Here is a 13,911-nt window from a genome sequence, read left to right as displayed (position 1 = left end):
CTGGCCAGAGAATGAAACTTCTAATAGAACACAGAAGAGATCTTTTCCTACTGCATCCTCCAAGATGAGCTGAAGAAGGTAGTTACCTCAGTAATGCAATACTTTGTATAACCAGGAGACCCACCATTTTGGAATGTGATGTTGAAGGTCATCACTAGACGCTTGATTTTGTATTTAAGAAAATTCAGGTCCCAAGGAGTTTATTCTTTTAATAGAGGTCAGGATTTAAAACTCTCCCTCCATTGGGAAATGTCCTTGGAACTTGGAGCCCAAGTCCTACCCATTTCCTTTTTTTTTTTTTTTTTTTTTTTTTTTTATCGAGAGGATAAGCTTTCTTGCAATGCAAGAGATCCCAAGAGAGTCTGTAGTCCTCAGTGATAGGAGCAGAACCGAGGGACACAGAGGGGCACGTAATGATGGTTTCCTGGGTAGGACTGCAAATATCTGTTAGTTGATTCTGAGTTATTGCTGCTGCACTCTTGGGTTAATAACTAGACTAACTGGACTAGGATTCTCTCACCTGGATTCTAGACCCAACTCTGACCTTAATTAATGATAGTTGCAATTTCTGTAGTATTTTTTTTTTTTTTGAGGTGGGGGAGCGGGGACAGGAGTGGGTGTTTCTATGTGTCAGTGTGATTTGCAGAGTTCTAAATTCTGAGGCCAAAGAATAAGTATAGGATTAGAGGAAGGTTGGACTCTTAGTTGCTCCATGGCTTAGAATTCAAGCATCGGAAGTACTGCTTTCTCAGCAAGATGGTTGAAAGAAGAATTTCTCTAAAATTCAACACTGGACAATCAGAATGTCTTAGAAAATCATAAGTTCCAGTATATTGAACAAAGAAGAATGAGTACATTGGATTCAACTGGTTATGGCAGAGACACTTGTTCACCACAGAGGAAAGGGATAACTGAGTGAAATACAATGAACAGATTTAGTACAAAGAAATCTGAGACCAGAAAAGTAGCCTGAACTTAGCTGATTTTATGGTTGTACTTTAAACTGGTGACTGAAAAGTGCCCTGTGTTTCTCAACTGATTGTGGAGGGCTGAGGGAGAGCCACCTTGAGCTGGACACACTGAAGCTGTGGAGCTAGGCAATCATAATCAACAATGCCAAACTGTCTTGTAATCAAATTAGGCACAGAGAAGATTGTGCCAGGGGTATATATCAGAAAATAAGAGGGAACCTAACTCACTTTTCTTTTGAGTCTGGCAGCACCTGTGACTATCTGAAGTGGGTGGAGAATCTCAACAGGCAGGTGTGAATACACTCAGGGACTAAGCTTGGGAAGGCCATGTTCAAGGCATAGATTATTTTGCAGAATGCCTCTTATAGATATAATTCTTTTTTAAAATTTATTTGTTTATTTTAATTAGATATATATGATGGAAGAATGCATTTTGGTTCATTGTACACAATGCATCACAACTTTTCATTTCTCTGTACACTAAGGATTGTCATACCTTATGTGTAGTTATACACGTACCTAGGGTAATAATGTCCATCACATTCCACCATGTTTCCTGTACCATACTCCCTCCCCTCCCCTTTCTCTCCCTTGCCCAATCAAAGTTCTTTCATTTTTTCTCATGCCCCGCCCCCTGCATTATGAATCAGCATCCACTTATCAGAGTGAATATTCAACCTTTGGTTTTTTGGGATTGGCTTACTTTGCATAGCATGATATTCTCCAACTCCATCCATTTACCTGTAAATGCCATAATTCTATTCTCTTTTAATGTTGAGTAATATTCCATTGTATGTGTGTGTGTATGTGTGTGTGTGTGTGTGTGTGTGTATTCCACAGTTTCTTTATCCATTCATCTGTTGAAGGGCATCTAGGTTACTTCCACTGTTTAGCTATTGTGAATTGAGTTGCTATAAACATCGATGGGGCTGTCTTATTATAGTAGGCTGATTTTAACTCCTTTGGGTATAGACCAAGGAGTGAGATAGCTGGGTCAAATGGTGGATCCATTCCAAGTTTTCCAAGGATTCTCCATACTGCATTCCAGAGTGGTTGCTTCAATTTACAGTCCCACCAGAAATGTATGAGTGTGCCTTTTCCCTCACATCCTTGTCAACACTTATTGTTGTTTGTACTCTTAATAGATGCCTTCTAACTGGTGTAAGATGAAATCTTTGTTTTGATTTGCATTAGTAGAGATGTTGTATGTTTCTTCACATATTTGTTGATTTATTGTATATCTCCTGAGAAGTCTGTTCAGCTTCTTAGCCTACTTTTTGATTGGGTTGTTTGTTTTTTTTTTGGTGTTAAGTGTTTTGAGTTCTTTATATATCCTAGAGATTAGTGCTCTGAGGTGCATGTGGCAAAAATTTGTTCCTAAAATGTGGGCTCTTTCTTCACCTCAATGATTTTTTTTCTTTTGCTGAGAAGAAGTATTTTAGTTTGAATCCACCCTGCTTATTAGTCCTTGATTTTATTTCTTGCACTTTAGGAGTCTTGTTAAGGAAGTTGGGGCCTAATCTGACATGAAGATTTGGGCCTACTTTTTCCTTTATTAGGCACACCGAGTCTCTGGACGAATTTGTAGGTCCTTGATCCACTTTGAGTTGAGTTTTGTGCATGGTTAGAGAGAGGGGTTTAGTTTTATTTTGCTGTAAATGGATTTCCAGATCTGCTAGCACCATTTGTTGAAGAGGGTATGTTTTCTCCAATGTATATTGTCAGTTTCTTTGTCTAGTATGAGATAACTGTATTTATGTGTATTTTGTCTATTTATGAGATAACTGTATTTATGTCTCTATGTCTTCTGTTCTGTACCATTGGTCTACATGTCTATTTTGGTGCCAGTACCATGCTGTTTTTGTTACTATAGCTTTGTTGTATATATTAAGGTCTGGTGTTGTGATGCTTCTTGCTTCACACTTCTTGCTTAGGATTGGTTTGACTATTCTGGGTCTCTTATTTTTCCAAATAAATTTCATGATTGCATTTTCTATTTCTATAAGGAATGATGTTGGGATTTTAACTGGAATCACATTGAAACTTTGGAAAGTATGGCCATTTTGACAATATTAATTTTTCCTATCCAAGAGCATGAGAGATCTTTCCATCGTCTAAGGTCTTTTAAAATTTCTTTCTTTAGTGTTCTGTGTTTTTATTGTAGAGGTCTTTCACCTATTTTGTTAAGTTGATGCCCAAGTATTTTTTTAAAATTATTGTGAATGGGGTAGTTTTGCTAGTTTCTCTTTCAGAGGATTCATCAGTGATGTATAAAAATGAATTTCATTCATGGGTATTGATTTTATATCCTGCTACTTTTCTGAATTCATTTATTAATTCTAGAAGTTTTCTGGTAGAATTTTTTGGATTCTCTATGTACAGAATCATGTCAAGCAACTAATGATAGTTTGAATTCTTCTTTTCCTATTCATATCTGTTTAATTTCTTTCATGTGTCTAATTACTCTGGTTAGAGTTTCAAGGACTATGTTGAATAGAGGTGGTAAAAGAGGATATGCCTGTCTTGTTCTAGTTTTTAGAGGGAATGCTTCCAATTTTTTTCTATCTAGAATGATGATTTTGGGTTTAGCTTTTATATAGATAGCTTTTACAATTTTGAGGTATGCTCCTACTATCCCTAGTTTTTCTAGTGTTTTGAACATGAAATGGTGCTATATTTTATCAATTGCTTTCTCTGCGTCAATTGATAAAATCATATAATTCTCATCTTTAAGTCTATTGATGTGATGAATTATATTTATTGCTTTCCATATGTTGAACCAACCTTGCATCCCTGGGATGAATCCCACTTGATCATGGTGCATTATTTTTTAAAATATGTTTTTGTGTGTGTTTTGCCAGAATTTTATTGGGAATTTTTACATCAGTGTTTATCAGGAATATTGGTCTTAAACTTTCTTTCCTTGATGTGTTTGTGGCTGGTTTTTTTGTATCAGGATGGTACTAGCTTCATAGAATGAATTTGGAAGCATTCCCTCCTGTTCTATTTGATGGGATAATTTGAGGAGTATTGGTACTAATTCTTCTTTGTATGTTTTGTAGAACTCAGCTGTGAATCTGTCTGGTCCTGGCTTTTTCTTGGTTGGTAAGCTTTTAATGGCTTTTTCTGTTTCCTTGCTTAAAATTGATCTTTTAAATTGTGTGTTTCCTCTTGACTCAGTTTGGGTTGGTCATATACCTCTAGAAATTTGTCAGTGTCTTTGAGTTTTTCTATTTTACTGGAGTATAAATTTTTGAAATAGTTTTTAATTGTCTTATTTATTTCAATAGTGTTTGTCATGAACTTTTCTTTGTCCTCATGAATTTTAGTAATTTCAGTTCTCTCTCTTTTGGTTAGGGTGAATAAGGGTTTCTCAATTTTATTTATCTTTTCAAAGAACCAGCTTTTTATTTTGTCAATTTTTTGAATTGTTTCTTTTGTTTCAATTTCATGAATTTATGCCCTGATTTTAATTATTTTTTGTTTTCTACTACTATTGGTGTTGGTTTGTTCCTCTTTTTCTAGGGCTTTGAGCTGTAATATCAGGTCATTTATTTGTTGACTTTTTCTTTTTTTAATGAATGAACTCCATGCAGTGAACTTTGCTTTTAGCACTACCTTCATAGTGTCTCATAGATTTTGATAAGTTTTATCAGAGTTCTCATTTACCTCCAAGAATTTTTTTTAATCTCCTCCCTGATGTCTTCTGTTTTCCATGCATTATTCAATAGCATACTATTTAGTCTCCAGATATTGGAGGAGCTTCTATTTTTAATTTTATCATTGATTTTTAATTTCATTCCATTATGGTCAGATAGAATGCATTGTAGTATCTCTATTTTTTTGTATTTGCTAAGACTTGCTTTGTGGCATAACAATGGTCTATTTTAGAGAAGGAGCCATGTTCTCCTGAGAGAAAATTCTATATATGTCTGTTAAGTCTAACTTATTAGTTGTATTTTTGAGTTATATAGTTTCTTTGTTTAGTTTTTTTGGGAAGATCTATCCAGTGGTGAGAAAGGTGTTTTAAAGTCACCCAGTATTATTGTGTTGTGGTCTGTTTGGTTCTTGTAATTGAGAAGGGTTTGTTTGATATACATAGATGCCCCATTGTTTGGGGAATAAATATTTATGATTGTTATGCTTGTTGATATATGAATCCCTTAAGAAGCATGAAATGTCTTTATTTTTCCCTTTTCAATAGCTTTGGTTTGAAGTCCACTTTATCTGATATTAGTATGGATACCCCTGCTTGTTTATTTGGTCCTTGTGAGTGGTATGCTTATACCCACCCTTTCACCTTCAGTCTGTGGATGTCTTTTCCTGTGAGATGAGTCTCTTCAAGGCAGCATATCGTTGGGTATTTTTTTAAAATCTTGTCTGTCAATCTAAGTCTTTTTTGATTGGTGAGTTTAGGCCATTATCATTCAGGGTTATTATTGAAATATGACTTATATTCCCAGCCACTTTGGTTTATTTTTGGTTTTTAACTTGACTTGGTTTCACCTTTGATTGCCCTTCTTTTAGTGTAGTTCCTCCCTTTGCCGATTTTTATTGTTTTTTTTTCTCCTTGTGCAATATTTTGCTGAGAATGTTCTGTAGTGCAGGCTTTCTTGCTGAAAATTCTCTTACTTTTGTTCATCATGGAAGATTTTATTTTGTCATCAAATCTAAAGCTTAATTTTGCTGGATATATGATTCTTGGTTGGCATCTATTTTGTTTCAGAGCTTGGTATATGTTATTCCAAGATCTCCTGGCTTTGAGGGTCTGGGTTGACAAATCTGCCAAGATACAAATTTCTCTCCCCCTATATGTGATCTGATTCCTCTCTCTTGTGGCCTTTAAGATTCTGTTCTTATTTTGTATGCTAGGCATTTTCATTATAATGTGCCTTGGTGTAGATCTGTTATAATTTTGTACATTTGGTGTCCTATAAGCCTCTTGTTTTTGATTTTCCAATTCATTCCTCATATTTGGGAAATTTTATGATGTTATTTCATTGAATAGATTGTGCATTCCTTTGGTTTGAATCTCTGTGCCTTCCTCTATCCCAATAAATCTTATATTTGGTCTTTTTATGCTATCCCCTATTTCTTCAATATTCTGTTTATGCTTTCTTACCATCTTTACTGTGTGGTCAACTTTATTTTCAAGATTGTATATTTTGTCTTCATTATCTAAGGTTCTGTCTTCCAAGTGATCTAGTCTGTTGGTGATGCTTTCTATTGAGTTTTTTTTATTTGATTTATTGTTTCCTTTATTTCAAGGACTTCTGATTTTTTTTTTTTAGAATCTCTATTTCTTGAAGTAACCTTTTGCTACCTGTATTTTCTCTCTTATCTCTTTGTTGCAGTAATCAATTTTTGCCTATATTTGTTCACTTATGTTATTCTTTAATTTGCAGATCATTTTAATTATGTACATTCTGAACTCCTTCTCTGACATTTCATCAACTGCACTGTCCATGTATTCTATTATTGTAGTGTCTTGGTTTGTTTTGGGCACTTTCTTCCCTTGTTTCTTCATGTTGTCTATGTGTCTTCCTTTCTTGTAGTGCAGATCTGAGGTATTACAGATTTCACCCTATAATCTTGTAGTGTCCCTGAAGATTACCTGTACCTCAATTTGGTGTTGGGCTTCTGGTCCTGGCTGGTGTTCCACGATAAGTGCTACTGCAACTAATGGTGGTAGTAGCAATTGCGGAGGTAACTCAAATAGCAGTGGGGATGTCCCAAGATGGGTGAAACCATTTTCAGATATGGGGCTGAAATGAGGGATTGCCTGTTTGGACATACAGCTGTCTCCAGGCTCTGTCTGTTGTCAAAATCGAGGCTATTGAATGGGGAGGGCTGTGATGATGGCTGCAGTGTCCCAAGATGGAGATGGGCTAGGCCTGGGCTCTGGCATGGGTCTATAGGTTAGCAGGGTAGTCCTGGTCCTAAGTTTGGCGTAGGCTCCTGCTGGGTTGGCAGGGTGGTCCTAGGCCTGGGTCTGGGCTCAAGCGTGGGTCTGCTGGTTGGTGGGGGCAGTCCTGGCTGGTGCCTGGGATCCAGCATGGGTCTGCTGCTTGGCAGGGCCATCCTGGGCCTATACTTGGCCTTGGGTGCGTACAGGTGGATGGCAGAGGGAGGGGTGGTCCTAGGCCCAAGCCTGGGCTCCAGTATGGGTCTGCCAGTTGGCAGAGGTGGTTCTGGATCAGAGTGACAATTATGATTCTTGAGTATCCTGAGATCCAGGATACTGACAGAGATTGGCAACTGTCAATCCATAAGGATGTGTTGATCTAATCTCTCCAGAGAAGATACCATCCAATGAAGCCCCTTAGGCCTGATTAGACCTAATCCTTGGCTTCCAGAAGTCCCCTTTCCCTAGAACTCTGCATCACCCTGGGAGTACACAGATATGGTCTTTGCAGAAAAAACTCCCAACAGACAGTACTTCCCACTATATCCAACCTTATACTGGTGAGGACAGAAACTGAGAGCTATTTCTGTCAGCTCTTAGGCAACTCTTCAGTCTTAGATAACTCCAACTGGCAGCTCAGAGAGCAACACAAAAAGAAGAAAGTGTTAGTATCTAGCCCTTACATGTTCTGTCATTCCTTTTCTGTCTCTCTCTTCCTCCCTCCCTCCCAAGAAAAAAACAGAAAGACAGTTGTATATAGGCAGTGACCATCCATTTTCATTGAATATTTTGATTATTTCAGTGGAGATGATGCCTTCATTTTTCATTGAGAATCTTTTACATTTTCTTATTGGTGTTTTTGTTGTGCTGCTTTCTTTATGGACATATATACATATTTGATCATTTTCTCCTCATTTTTATATTTTTAAACATGTAGTTATTTTTCCTTGTCTTGTCTTTTGATGGTTGGGGTTTGGGTTTGCATATTTTTGTTTTGTTTCATTCATTTTTTTCCTCTCTTTTTTTTCTTCTGCTAACAGCCAAATCCTCATGTTCTCTATTTTTCTTTACTTTTTTTCTCCTCCTTCCTAAAATAATCATCTTCTGCCTTCTCTCTATTCACTCTTGAGAATTGTAAACTCTGTTCTATCTTCCTATCACATTTTTTTTCTCTTAATTAACTGTATTTTTACCATCTTTTAGAACTAATTTCTTTATATAACTCCTGTCACCACTATTTATCCTCCTGGAAATTCTTACTGTTGTCGATAACATAGCTGACCCCTCTTGTTTGCTTTAATGCCAGATCTAGTTTATGGTTATTCATTGTTCGTGCTTTGGGAAATTGCTGACCCTACTATTCCTTTTTTTTCTCATGGTAATAATATTGTAGCTGTCACAGTAATAACCGAATATTTATAGTAATGCTGTATGTTGTTTGTGAGGTTTGGGTTAGGGTTATATTCTGTGAGGTTTGGGAATCTATAGGGACACTACCAGCTCACAGGATAGAGATTCTGCTGCTAAACTAAACTCAATGGAAATACAGTACATCTTGCTCCACACACATATTAATGACACTCAAATGTCAGCTATACTTTAATACAAAGATAGAAGAGTCAGAACACCAAACTAATTACCAGGCCCTAAATAGAAACGTAAGGGGTCCAAACTCAGGTTCCACCTACAGATGTCCATAGTTATAGAAAAAATATGGAGAACTTATAAAAAGCCTGTGCATACTACACATACAAGAGGGTCTTAATCTAGATCACCCTAGGACACTTCAGCAAGTAAAGACTGTGCCCTAAACCGGCTCACACATAAAAGTGGAAATCAATCCCAACAAATGTATAAAACCCAACACAGGAATACAAGAAATATGAAAGAATGTGACATGATGCCTCCTAAAGTACAAAATTCACCAGTAACTGACCCCAAAGATATTGAAGTGTATGAAATATCAGATAAAGAATTAAAAAGAATCATTATAAATATGGTCAATAAATTAAAAAAAAAACAGAAAAACAACTTAATTAAGGAAGTCAGTACAGGAGATGAATGAGAAATTCAATGAGATAGAAATATCAAAAAAGAAAAACAGAAATCTTGGAAATGAGCAATACACTAAATCAAAATGTTCATTTGTGTAGACCATGGTAAAGACAGAATTTCAGAGCTGGAAGACAAAATGGCCAGCCTTGAATATTTAGACAGTATTAAAAAGCTTGAATATGCAAGCACTCTGGGACAACATTAAGTTATGAAATTTAAGAATCATTTTAATCAAGAAGTGTTGTGAGATGCAAATTGATGGAATGAATAACCTCTTCAGGGAAATAAAAACAGAAAAATTTCGAACTTTGAGAATGAAATGGACATTCAGATACAGGATACATTCAGAATTCCAAATACAGAGGAGCAAAAAAGAACCTTTCCATGGCACATCATGATTGAATTTCTAACTTACAGACAAGGATATAATTTAAAATCCTCAAGAGAAGAAAATCAGGTCCACTTTAAAAAGTCCACCCTAAAAAGTGCCACATTTCAAGGCAAGGCAATAAGAATCACTTTTGACTTTTTAGCCACTACTCTAAAAACCAGGGGAACTTGGAATCATGTGCTCAAATTCCTCAAAGAAAGCAATGACCAAAATGGCTGTATCCAGCAAAGCAATTCTTAAAAATCAAAGAAGGAAAAACAAAACAACAAAAACAAAAAACAACTTTTCAACATAAGCAGAAATTAGAAGAATTGGTATCTACTAGACTGACACTACAGATCTTATTTAAAGAAACATTCCACTCAGAAGAAATAAAAACAGAACAAAACAAAAACCTAAACTGCAGAGCTCACAAATGAACAAATCTCCTTTGAAGACTAGCTTAGCAAATGAGACATGGGGCCAAATTAAACATTAGAAATAAATAATAATAACAAGATTTAATAAACATCTTTCTATAATAACATTGAATGTAGATGGTCTCAACTCTCTAATTAGAAGATAGGCTGGCAGAGGAAATTATAAAACAAGAACCAACTATATGTTGTTTGTAAGAGACTCAGGCAAAGACAGAAAAATTTGAAAGTGATGTATCATGCAAATAAAGTATCCCAAACAAGCAGGAGTACTGCTCTCCTATCTGACAAAGCAGACTTCAAATCAAAATTAATAAGAAGAAACAAAGAAGGTCACTTCATACTGCTAAAGGGAATAATCCAATAAGAAGATACGACAATAATAAATGTTTATGCCCCAAATATGGGTGAAACTAATTACATAAAAGAGACACTATTCAAGTGGAAGCCTTAGATAGATACCAGTACAATAATACTGAGTGATTTCAACACACCATTCTTGCTATTACATACGTCATCCAAGCATAAACTCAATAAGTCTCTTTGGCCATAGAAAATATTATAAATCAAAGGACTGTAACAGACATCTATAGAATATTTCATCCAATAACAGCTGAGTACACATCCTTCTTAGTGGCTCATGGAACCTTCTTCAAAATAGACCATATATTAGGCCACAAAGCAACTGTTAGCAAATGCAAAAAAAAAAGATATAATTCTTTGCATCCTATCAGATCATAATGGAATAAAATTAGAAATCAACATGACAAAACCTACAGAAACTATATAAACATGGAGATAGGACAATGACTTTTGAATGATGGAGGAATGATAGAAGAAATCATGTGAAAGTTTAAAAAATTCTTAGACTCAAGAGAAAAGTTATACAGCATACTAGAACCTCTGAAACACTATGTATGTGGTTCTAAGAGGAATGTTTATAGCTACGAGTGCCTACATAAGAAAATCAGAAAGATCTCTAATGATACATCTCAAGGCTTGTGAAAAAGTATAAATGAATTCCTACACCAGTAGAAGGAAGGAGATAATTAATATCAGTGCTGAAATCAATTAAATTGAGATAAAAAATACAAGGATCAATGAAACAAAAGAGTTGGTTCTTTGAAAAATTCAACAAGATTGATAAGCCCTTAGCCAGAATAATAAAAAGAAAAGAGAGAAACCCCAGAATAACAACATTCAATATTAAAAAGGAGAAATCACCACAGGCATCATAGAAAAAGCAGATCTTTAGGGACTATTTTGAAAACATATATTCCAAAAAATTAGAAAACCTAAAATAAATAAATAAATTTCTAGACACATATGATCTGCCAAAAATAGAATCTGAAAATATATCTCATACTTTTATATGTCAAAATGGATCCTATTTTTATGTATAACTGAAAAGGACCAATATATAAAAAAAGATGAAAGATCAATAACATATAATAAGATAGAAGCAGAAATAAAAAGCCTTTCAGCAAGGAAAAGTTTAGAATCCAATAGATTCTCAGCTGAATTCTACCAGATTTTTAAAGAAGAACTAATGATAATACTCCTCAAATTAGTTCATGAAAAAAAAAAAATTAGTTCATGAAATAGAAATTAATGGAACATTTCAAAATTCACTTTATGAAATCAGTATCACAATTATACAAAAACCAGATGAGCACACATCAAGGAAATGAAGGTATAGACCAGTATTCCTAATGAATTTATATGCAAAAATTCTTAATACAATATTAAGAAATCATGATCAACAAATATTAAGAAGATTATATATCACAAGCAAGTTGGTTTTATCCCAGAGATGTAAGGATGGTTCAGCATACACATATCAATAAATATAATTTATCATATAAATAGAAGTAAGGACAAAAATCACTTAGTCATCTCAATAGATGTAGACAAGGTCGTAGACAAAATTCACCACTCATTCATGATAAAAATACTGAAGAAACTAAGGATAGAAGGAACCAACCTCACCACCATAAAGGTATGTGACAATTCCAAAGCCAATATCAGTAAACGGGGGAAAACAGAAAGCATTTTGTTTGAAATATGAAACAAGACATGATGTCTACTCTCACTGTTCCTGTTTTTTTGTAGTAAATTAGGTAAGAGAAAGGAACTAAAATGGCTAAAAGTAGAAAAATCAGAACTCAAATTATCACTATTTGCAATTGATCCTATACATAGAAGATCCTTACTCCATCAAAAGACTGCTAGAGCTAATATACAAATTTGGCAAAGTAACAAAATCAATGTACAAACATTAGTAATCTTTTTATATACCAACAATGAATCTGCTGAGAAAGTAATCAGGAAAAGAATTTCATTCAAAATAGCCTCCAAAACCCATAAAATAACTAGGAATGAATCTAACCAAGGAGGTGAAAGACCTCCACAATATAAAGTATAGAACATTGAAGAAAGTTGTACATAATTAGGGGATGTGTTGTTATATACTCATACATGCACACTCTATGATAATATAATTTGGTCTATAGGATTCCTCAGCACTTTCTCTGGATCTTTGTAATTAAGATTTTTCTATATATTAAGCATATTAGTTTTTTGCCTAAGACATAGATTGCAAATATCTCTATCTAATTGTCATTTATCTTTTGCTTTATAGTATCTTAGGGATTGATGTAAAAATTTTACATATATTTAGTCCAGTTTGTTAATACGAATTTCACATTGTCAGTCTGAAAACAGAAAAGAGAATCCTTTATTCTATGTATTACAAATATTTTTCATAGCTTTGAGTGTTTTTCTTACTCTTTTAACAGTATCTTTTGATAGGTAGTTCCTCATTTTAATACATTAATACTGACCAGTGTTTTCCCTTTTGATTAGTGCTTTTTGAACTCAGTCTAAGAAAGCATATTTTGAAGTAATGATGATATTTTTCTATATTATTGTCAACAGTCTAAGAATAATTTCTCACTGTGTTACTCACACTGAGATGTGAGGAGCTGGGTGAGTTTGTGAAGTGTTTTCTGCTGGTGCATGAGATACAAGTTAGAAATTTAGTCAATGATTAGAAATGTTTAGGGGAGTGTGGCCTTACCATGGCATGCAAGACAGTGAGGGGTGAACTAGGCTTCCTGGTTGGTGAGGTGCTGTTAGACTCCAGTGGAGAGTCGAAGGTGACCCAGCTGTGAACCAGTCGTGTGCACTAGGACCAGGCATGGATACTAGAATGTTCAGGTATTAAAAAAAATGACCTTAGCATAGATAATGTTAGAAGCACACTTTAATAAGCTTTACTTTTTCCTTTTTACATTAGTTCGTGATCTCCCTGGATACTAATTTATTTTTTGAGGATGGTGTAATGTGAGGGTCCAATTTTGCTTTATTTTTCACACATGGTTATCCTATTTTCCAATAACATTTATGCAATTTACTGTCTTTTCCTCATGGCTCCCTGTGTTATGGAGCAACTGTGTTTGCAGGGCCTCTTCCGCTCCCTCGATTCTGTTTCATTGGTCTTTGGTTTTTCATTGCACCAGTGCCACACTGTTGTGATTCTAGCTTTAAGGTAATTCTTGATATTTGGAAAAGTAAGTTATTTTATTCTTTTTCAGAAGTATCTTTATTATTTTCAGCCATGTACCTTTTTTTAGAAATTTTAGAATCATATTATCAAATTGCATATAATCTTGTGCACACACGATCTTTAAGACTCATAAAATTCTATTTAATCTATAGAACTATATAGTCATTTAGTTTTATGTGGTATTGTGATACATCTTCTGTTGCATTTAATACTAATCATTTGGTTACACATACATTTATTTTTGATCTTTTACCGAACTGCACTTTTGAGTTTTGTGCATATTTTTTAAAAATAAAATGTTCTAGAAAAATATAATAGTAGAGCTATAAAAGATACAAAACCTAGGATTTAATACAATGAAAGATATGCAAAATATGTACACAAAGATACCATGCAATTTTAACTATGTTATCTAATATCTATTTTTACAGTTACAGAGGCTGTTAGGTTTTGTATATTGAGCTTGTGGTGCCCCCTTTTAAATTCTTCTACTTAGGATCTTGGTGTTTTCCTAAGGGAATGATGAAATAGGAGGAATTATTCTATTCCCTTCCGACATGTACTACAGTGCACCAGTAGATAGAGCAAGTGAGAGGTTCTCAGCT

Source organism: Callospermophilus lateralis, chromosome 2 (assembly GCF_048772815.1).
Source record: "Callospermophilus lateralis isolate mCalLat2 chromosome 2, mCalLat2.hap1, whole genome shotgun sequence".
NCBI classification, from domain to species: domain Eukaryota; kingdom Metazoa; phylum Chordata; class Mammalia; order Rodentia; family Sciuridae; genus Callospermophilus; species Callospermophilus lateralis.
This window is presented reverse-complemented; position numbering follows the sequence as displayed.